The 9,137-nt window shown below is 43.4% G+C and overlaps 1 pseudogene; it reads left to right on the plus strand.

The window, feature by feature from the left end:
* Window positions 1–206: 206 nt before the first annotated feature.
* LOC102014434 lies at window positions 207–3,214 on the plus strand (annotated as a pseudogene).
* The last annotated feature ends 5,923 nt before the right edge of the window (window positions 3,215–9,137 follow it).

Consider the following 9,137-nt stretch of genomic DNA (forward strand, 5'->3'; position numbering starts at 1 on the left):
AAAAAAAAAAAAGAAACAGACCAGATAAACAATTGGTGTCCAATGCTCACCAGCGGTCAGCACGCAACATTAGAAGTTCTCAAGGTCTCACATGAAAGGGGCATTTAAACAAACTACATGGAACTGTGTGATGGGGTCCATTATGTGATGGGTACTCACATAAAGTTCTCCGCGCTGTGGGAGACGCTTATGGTATAATGTTAAAGATGGCGGTGTTCGCTCATTTAGCAAACTGCGCAGAGCTTCGCTTTGTTTTTGCATTGCTGGACACTATCAGCTGGTCACCTCCTCAAACGACTCTGGGTGGTAGAGCTGACCTTCCGAGGAGGAGGCCAAGGGGTGCCTGAGGTCACAAGGGGCGGAGCCAGGGGAATCCAGTCGGGTGCTCCGAAGCCCACTCTGACCACTCTCCTCTGCCGCTCAGCACACCCACAGACACACGGACAGCAACAAAACCATGTAGGTGCACGGGACGACTTCACTACAACTTTTTAAAGCCTAGAAAAATACTGGAAGACATTATGCTCAATGCTATTAGTGATTGTCTGGATAATGAGATTAAAAGTGATTTTTAAAATTTTTTTTTTATTTTTGGGACGAGGCCTCCCAAGTGTAAAATTGCTCAAGTTGATCTCCAGCTAGAGATCCTCTTGCCTCAGCCTCCTAAGTAGCTGGGGTTAGAGGCATGCCCCACTGTACCCAGTATGCACTTCCTTTATTGGTTCTTGCTTTTATTTTTGTTTGGTGCTCGCGATTGAACCCAAGACATCATGCACACTTAGCCCGTGCTCTAAGCTACATCCCCAGATCAGAACATATTTTTAAATTAAATTTTAGTTGTTGGTACATGCTTGCAGTACAAGTTGGTTCATGTACATATCACATATTAATTCTTTTTTAATCCCCTTCCTCATTCTCCCTCTGATCTCCCTCCATCTCTTGGTCCATTTCCCTTTTACAAAAAAATCTATCATCTCCCTATTTCCTATTCTCTATTTATTTTGCTCTCTATTTGTATTTTGGATTTCTCATGTAAGAGCGGCCGGGCATGGTGGTGCACACCTGTAATCCTAGCACTTAGGAGGCTGAGGCAGGAGGATCTTTGTGAGTTTGAGACTAGCCTAGGCTACAAAGTGAGCTGAAGTCCAGCCTGAACTGCATGGCTAGACCCTGTCTCAAAAAGACAAAAAAAAAAAAAATCATATAAAAGCAACCGTGAAATATTTAAGCTTGTGTGTCTGATTTATCTCACTTAACATTGTGAGGTGCATTACCCAGGTGCATTCATTTTCCTACAAACAACTCGTTTACCCTTTTTTATGGATAAAAGGATAGAGTAGTACTACATTATGCATAAATACCGCATTTTAACACATTCATCTGTTGGACATATGTACTGTTTCCAAGATCTAGCTATTATAAATTGTGTTTTATAAACATGGGTGTGCACGTATCCCCGTAATATGATGATTTTAACTCCTTTGGGAAGATACCTAGAAGGCGAATAGCTGGGTCAAATGGAAGATCTATTTTTCATATTTTGAGGAATCACCACACTGATTTCCATAGTGGTTGTCCTAGTACATTCCCATCAACAATGTAACAGACTTCTTTTTTCTCCACATCCTCATCACCATTTATTACTATTAGATTTTTTGATGATAACCATTCTTTCTGGGGTAAAATGGTACCTCAGAGTAGTTTTAATTTGTCTTTCTCTGATGGTCAGCAATAATGAACATTTTTTTATGTATTTGTTGGCCATTTATACTTCTTCTGAGACATGTCTGTTTATTTTGGTTGCTCATTTTTTTCTTAGGTCTTTTATTTTGAAGGGGGGGTCTAACATTTTTATTAGTTCTTTATATATTATTGATGTTTTTCCCACTCTGTAGGTTGTCTCTTCACTCTGTTGGTTGCTTCCTTTGTTATGCAGAAGCTTTTTAATCTGATATGATACCAATTTGTTGATTCTTGATGTTTATTTTTATTTTTTTTTTGGTTTTTGGTTTTTCTCCGGTACCAGGAACCGAACTCACGACCTTGCGCTTGCCAGGCAGGCGCTTTTGCCGCTGAGCTAAATCCCCAGCCCTCTGAGCTAAATCCCCAGCCCTGATTCTTGATGTTATTTCTTGTGTAATTGGGGTTCTGTTCAGAAAGCCCTTGCCTATGCCTGCCTTCAAGAGCTTTACCTGTTTTATCTTCCAGCAGGTTTAAGTGTTTCTGTTTTAACGTTTAGATCTTTGACCCATTTTGATTTTAGTTCACTACAGGGTGGGAGGTAGTGAGAGATACGGGTCTAGATTTAGTCTTCGGCGTGTGGAAAACCAGTTTTGCCAACACCGTTTGTTAAACAGTCTATCTTTCCTCTAGTGAACGTCTGTGGCTTCTCTGTCAAAGATCAGGCCCCTGCCTTCTTCCTCGGGAAAACATCAGACAGCCGATAACACCGGTGCAGCGAGAGGGCTGGAGGCCTGGGGACCCCAGCGTGGGAGGCAGAGGCTTCCACAGCAGCCTGTGAGGTCCCCAGTGGCAAGTCTGAGGACCAGGCGTGGATGCCCATCACCAGGCTGGGCCAGCTGGCCAAGGACGGGAGGATCAAGTCCCTGGAGGAAATATCTTCCCTTTACCCATCCAGGAGTCTGAGATGATTGACTTCCTCCTGGGCGCATCCTTCAGGGATGAAGTTCTGAAGACCATGCTGGCCAGCGGACCAGGAGCAAGGCATCTGTCCCCATCGGGAACCACAACGGTCACACTGGTCTGGGTGTAAAGTGCTCTGAGGTAGCCACTGCCACCCAAGGGGCCATCGCTCTCCATTGGCCCTGTGCAGAAAGCGGAACAAGATGGAAAAGCCCCCCCCCCCCATCCCTTGCAAGGTGATGGCCGCTGTGGCTCTGTCTTGGTGTCTGATCCCTGCCCCGGAGGCACAGGCATCGGCTCAGCCCCTGCGCCCAAGAAGCTGCTGCTGCCGCCTGGCAGTGATGACTGCTGGCCCTCTGTCAGGGACTGCACTGTCACTCTGGGGAACTTTGCCAAGGCCACCTTTGATGCCATCTCCATGACAGCCACCTGCCCCCAACCACTAGAACGGAACTGTGGTCACCAAGTCTCCCTACCAGGAATTCACTGACCATCTTGTAAAATCCCACACCAGAGTCTCAGTCCAGGGTACTCAAACTCCGGCATAGGGTTTTTACCCAGGAAAAATAAAGTGAATGAGTAGTAACAAAAACAAAAGATCAGACAGCTGAATGCTCCTAGGGTTGTTTCTGTATCCTCTACTCTGTTCCATTGATCCCAGTCTGTTTTTATGCCAGTACATGTTGTTTTTATTACTGTTCCTTTGTAATGTAACTTTTTTTTTTTGGGACAGAGTCTCACTATGTAGTCCAGGCTGGCCTTAAACTTACTATGTAGCCCAAGCTGGCTTTGAACTCGCTACAATCCTCCTGCCTCAGCCTCCTAGAGTGCTGGGGTTACAGATGTGCACCATCACACCCAGATTCTAGGCCTCTTTTGGTTCTATATGAATTTTAGAATTGTTTTCTCATTCTCTTTTTTGGTACCGGGAATCGAACTCAGGATCTTGCGCTTGCCAGGCAGGTGCCTGTGCCATTGAGCTGTATCTCCGGCCCTAGAATTGTTTTCTCTAGCTTTGTGAGAAATGTTTTCAGTATTGTGACTGGGGTTGCATTAAATCCATATATCAGTTTTGGAAGTATGGAAATTTTGACAACGTTAGTTCTACTAATTGAGGAACAGGGGATAATTTTCCATTTTTGGATGTTCTTTTTAGTCTCCTTTTTCAGAGTACTGCACTTTTCCCTGTAGAGGTATTTCACTTTTTTGATTAGGTTAATTCCTAAGTATTTTTTAATGCTACTGTGAGCAGTATTTTTTTCATAATTTCTTTCTCACTAAGTTCATTATTGGTGTATGGAAATGCTATTGATTTCTGTGTGTTGATTTTGTATCCTGAATTTAGTCATTAATTCTAGGAGTGTTTAGGTGGAATTTTTTAGGTCTTTTATGTAGAGGATCAGGTCATCTGCAAATAATGATAGTATGACCTCTTCCTTTCCTGTATGTATCTCTTTCACTTCTTTCTCTTGTCTGATTGCTCTGGCTAATATTTTGAGTACTATGTTGGACAGAAGCAGTAATAGTGGACATCCTTATCTTGTTCCTGATTTTAGAGAGAAAACTTCCAGTTGTTCCCCATTTAATATGGTGGCCATTGGTTTGTCATAAATGGCTTTTATCAGATTGAGATAAAATCTTTCTATATCTATTTTCTTCAGGGTTTTTATCCAAATGGATTTTGTCAAAGGCTTTTTCTGTGTCTATTGAGATGATCGTGTAATTTTTGTCTTTGCTTCTGATTATGTGATCTGTTATATTTATTGCTTTGGGTGTGTCAGCCCATCCTTCCAACCCTAGGATGAAGCCTACTTGATCACGATGTTTGATATTTTTTTAAATTTTTATTTACTTATTTATTTTGATGTTTGATATTTTTGATGGTTTGTTGCATTCTGTTCGCCAGTGTCTTGTTGAGTTTTGCATCTATGTTCATTAAAGAGATTGGCTTATAGTTTTCTTTTTTAGTTGGGTCCTTGTCTGGTTTTGGAATCAGGGTAATGCTAGCTTCCAGGAATGACTCTGGGAGTACTCCTTCCTTTTCAACTTTATGAAAGAGTTTGAGGAATGTTGGCATTAGATCTTTCTTAAAACTTTTATAGAATTCAGCAGTAGATCCTTCAAGACCTTGGGTTTTCTTAGTTGGAAGGCTTTTTAGTACTGCTTCAATTTCATTGCCTATTATTGGATTGTTCAGAGTGTTTATATCTTCTTGGGTCAATTTTGGTAATTCATATATACCTAGGAATCTATTCATTTCTTCTGGATTCTCCAATTTATTGGAGTCCAGGCTTTCAAAGCAATTACTAATAATCTTCTGGATTTCATTGGCATTCATTGTGATTTTCCATTTTTCATTTCTAACTGCAGTGATCTGAGTCTTTTTTCCCCTTTTTTGGAAAGACTGGCTAAACATGTGTCACTTTGAGTTATTTATTTATTTTTTGAAGAACCAGCTCTTTGATTCATTGATGCTTTGTAATTTTTAAGTCTCAATTTCATTAATTTCCACTGCGATCTTTATAATTTCCTTCTATCTATTAGCACTGGATTTGGATTGCTCTTGTTCTTTAGGACCTTGGGGTCTATCACTAGGTTATTTATTGAAATTCATTATGTACGTTGAGATGTGGCCAGTCACACCTGTAAACTTCCCTGCTGGGACTGCTTTCATTGTGTCCCATATGTTCTGGTAGGTTGCCCTGACTTTATCATTTGATTCTAGGATCTGTTTAATCAATGCCTTGATTTCTTCTGTGACCCACTGATTATTCATGAGTGTACTGTTTAATTCCCACATATTTGCATAATTTTGGCGGGTTTTTGCCACTGACTTTTAGTTTTGTTGCACTATGATCTGATAATATGCATGGAATAATTTTGATTCTTTTGCATTTGCTTAAGCATGCTTTACGGGCCGGCATGGAGTCTATTTTGGAAAATGTTGCTTGTGTTGCTGAGAAGAACGTGTAGTTTGTTGTTGGGCGGAACACTCTGTAGATATCTATTAACCACTCACCAGTCCAATTATTTAAATACAGGATGACTAAAAATTGAATATTTTTCAGTAATCTTTTTTTTTTTCTACCAGGAATTGAACTCAAGACCTTGTGCTTGCCAGGCAGGCATGGTGCTGCTGAGCTGTATCTCTGGCCCACTCATTAATCTTCATAAGATAATAGGAAATATAAAAATGACAACTTTATCAAATTTATTCAATACAAGAATTGACTGATTCAGACGACACCGGCCAAGCGAAGATTGGGATAGCACATAAACGTGCTGCCCAAGTGACATTTAGGGTACACAGGAAAGTGGTTAGGGCCATTTGTCCAAAGATTTCGTTCAACTCTGGAATTTCTTTGTTGATGTTTTGTCTAGTCGATTGGTCTATTTGTGACAGTGGAATGTTGAGGTCCCCCACTATAATTGTGGTGATCTTTATCTGATTTTAAAGTGTTTGCTTAATGAAGTTGGATGTACTGTTGTTCAGTGTCTATATGTTTATAATGGCTATCTCTTCTAGTTGAATTGTTCCCTTAATATGTACTGACCTTCTTTGCCTCTCCTGATCAGTTTTGGATTGAAGTTCACTTTGTCTGAAAACAGGATCATTACTGCTGCTTGTTTTGGGTTCTTACTGCATGGAATATTGTTTTTCTATACTTTGATTTTTAGTCTATGAATAGCTTCTTGTTTTAAATTTGTTTCTTGTACACAGCATACCACTGGGTTTTCTTTCCTGGTCCATTGTGCTAATCTATGTCTTTGTTTTTAATTTTTAATTTTTTTTTTTGAGACAGGGTCTTGCCATGTAGATCTGACTGGCCTTCAACTCACTGTAATCCTCCTGCCTCAGCCTCCTGAGTGCTGAGATTACAGGCATGCAGCACCCTGCCCAGTTAATGTGTATCTTTTGATTTGGGAATTGAGACCATTCACAATGAGAGCTTTACTGAAAGGTATTGAGTTTTGTTTTGTTTTTTTTTGTTTTTGCAGTACCAGGGATCGAACTCATGACCTTGTGCTTGCCAGGCAATGCTTATGCCACTGAGCTATAGCCCCAGCCTTTGAAAGGTATTGAGTTATTCCTGTCATTGCTTTAACTTACTGTTGATGATTCCCCACCCACCCTCTTCTACTTAACTGCTCCCTCTGCCTGCTGTACTCATTCTATTAGATTTTTTGGCATTGTTTCCTTCATTGTCTCCTTCTAGGGTATCCCTGAAAATTTTCTGGAGTGCTGGCTTGGTGGTCAGAAATTTCTGACCCTTAAAAGGAGCTCAGTGAATATTTGTTGATGGATGGATGTGTACGTGGAGTTTTTCAGTGCAGGTAAAGAGCTTTAGATGGGTTTCCAAGCCCAGCTGGCCTCTTACCAGCTGTGTGACCTGGGCCATGCTGCTTAACCTCTGTAAGTCTACTTCATCCATCACCAGGGACTACAACTCTCAGGGTCCCCAGTTCTCAGCGTCACCATGAGAGTGAAATAAAAAGCACGTGGCAAAGTGAAAAGTGCCTGCCACATGAGTGTCAGGTAAAATCATTTGCTCTCTCTCCCTAGATTAGTGTCACTTCTGCCCATCCTATCTTCAGCCGAGTTACTGACAAAGCCCTTCAATGGCACGGGGGCACTTGGGAGAGTTCTCCCACGAGCCATGTCACCGTTTGGCTGTCGTCTGATCGAGCATATGCTTCCCACCGCGCACGCAAAGGCTACCCAGTGCTGTTCTAGCTGCCAGCCCTGGGGTGGAAAGAAAACGAAAGCTGCTTGGTTCCTTTCTCGGCCGCTCCTTCTCTCCCCTTTGAGGCTCCTAGGCCATCCACCATGCCCCAGGCTTATGCTAAGTTCACTTTTTTGCCCTTGGCTGAGCTTGGGCCCACTGCAAGGCCGTGGAACACCCGAATGCCCTCTCGCAGTCAGGGCTGTGGCCTGAGCCACGCAGGCTGGGCAGGACAGGCTCTGGCTTCGGCCCACTGCTTTAGTGGCAGAGGCTGAGGGCCGTGAAGCAGGGAGAGAAGAACGATCCCCCTGTAGGGCAGAACAGAGTGAGCAAAACATGTGCCCGAAAGCGCCTGGGACCCTCTGCATTTGGAGTCTGTTCTTTAAAGTCAGTTTGTCTGTCCATACCCTTGGGCAGAAGGCAGGGGCTCCTGGAAGGGAACACATTTCTCTGCTGTCATCTTGGACAACTCCTGTGGTGATAGGGATCCTTGTTCCCGCAGCCATCTGAGAAGAAGCGTTTCTTCCCCAGAGGAACAGGGCTAGAAGGTTGGAACCTCGTGGACGCCCACCCGGTTCACCCCGCAAGATGACAGGAGAGCGGGAGGGAGTGGAAGATTGTAGGTGTGATTGCTTCTCCCCGCGCTCGGCCTGAAAAGTCCCGCCTGTCCTTTATGCATGTCAGACTCAACGTGGGTCTCTCTAGGAATCCCCCGGCCCCCCAGACTGGATCAGATCATCCTGTAACTCCCTCTTATCAGGGCCCACACATTTTCTTCATGGTCCTTACTGAAATGGTAGTAAGCCCTGTTATAGGTTTGAGGAGCAAATGGAAATTTGCCCCTATCGCTCCTCCACCCGCCACAATGTGGGCTCTGTGGGGACAGCAGCCCAGCCCATTCCTCACCAAGGATGACATCACTTCTCCAGCATCAACATAACACCTGCAGGAAAGGAAACTAACGTTTATTGTACACCTACTATGTAGGGAAAAATTGGGTATTTTATTTGAGTCTCACAACCACTCTGCACATATAATTCCTCTGCTCTCGTAATGCAGCTGAGAGGGGCATTAAACAACTTGCCACATTCAGAAAGAGCAGACGAAGACAAGCCAGCAAGCTAAACTTGGTGACATGGATATGCTGTCCTAAACCTAAGTCTCCAGCATCCTGAACGGGGGGTGCAGGAGGGCATTGTGGTGAGCTCCCTTTAGCCCTCGGCATCCTGGGAGTGCCTGTGGCTGCCTCTCCTCGCCTCTCAGAGACTGAGGACCAGAGGAGACCCTCAAAAAGAAAAGAAGGAGGAGAGAATGAACGGAGGAATGGCTCCCAGTCTACTTCCATTAGTGCCTCAAACCTTCCTTTATTGAGCATCTACAAAGGGTGTTCAAAATCTGTGGGCACTATTTCACTGTAAGGTTTATTACAGTAAGAGACACATTGCCAAAACGCCCCCTCTCACTTTGAACACATTTCTCCCGTGGTTCTTGCTACTTTCTGAAAAAGTTCTGGAAGTCCTTTTTAGTGGGTGTCTTTATGAGGGGTGATCAAAACTATGAACGCTGCTGCTGGGTGCATCTAGCAGAAGGGCAGGCTCATCACCTTATCCATCATGCAACCTCAGGATCTTCCCTACGGGCAGAATGACCATGAAAGGTCAATGTTTTAAACTGTTCAGGACCTGAAGGCAGCCATGACAGTGTGATGAAAGACCTGAAATAGGACTTCCAGAACTGCTTCAGAAAGTGGCAAGAAAGACAGGATAAGTG

The sequence above is a fragment of the Chinchilla lanigera genome, unplaced genomic scaffold (genome assembly GCF_000276665.1).
Source record: "Chinchilla lanigera isolate Chin_1 unplaced genomic scaffold, ChiLan1.0 scaffold00065, whole genome shotgun sequence".
Lineage (NCBI taxonomy): Eukaryota > Metazoa > Chordata > Mammalia > Rodentia > Chinchillidae > Chinchilla > Chinchilla lanigera.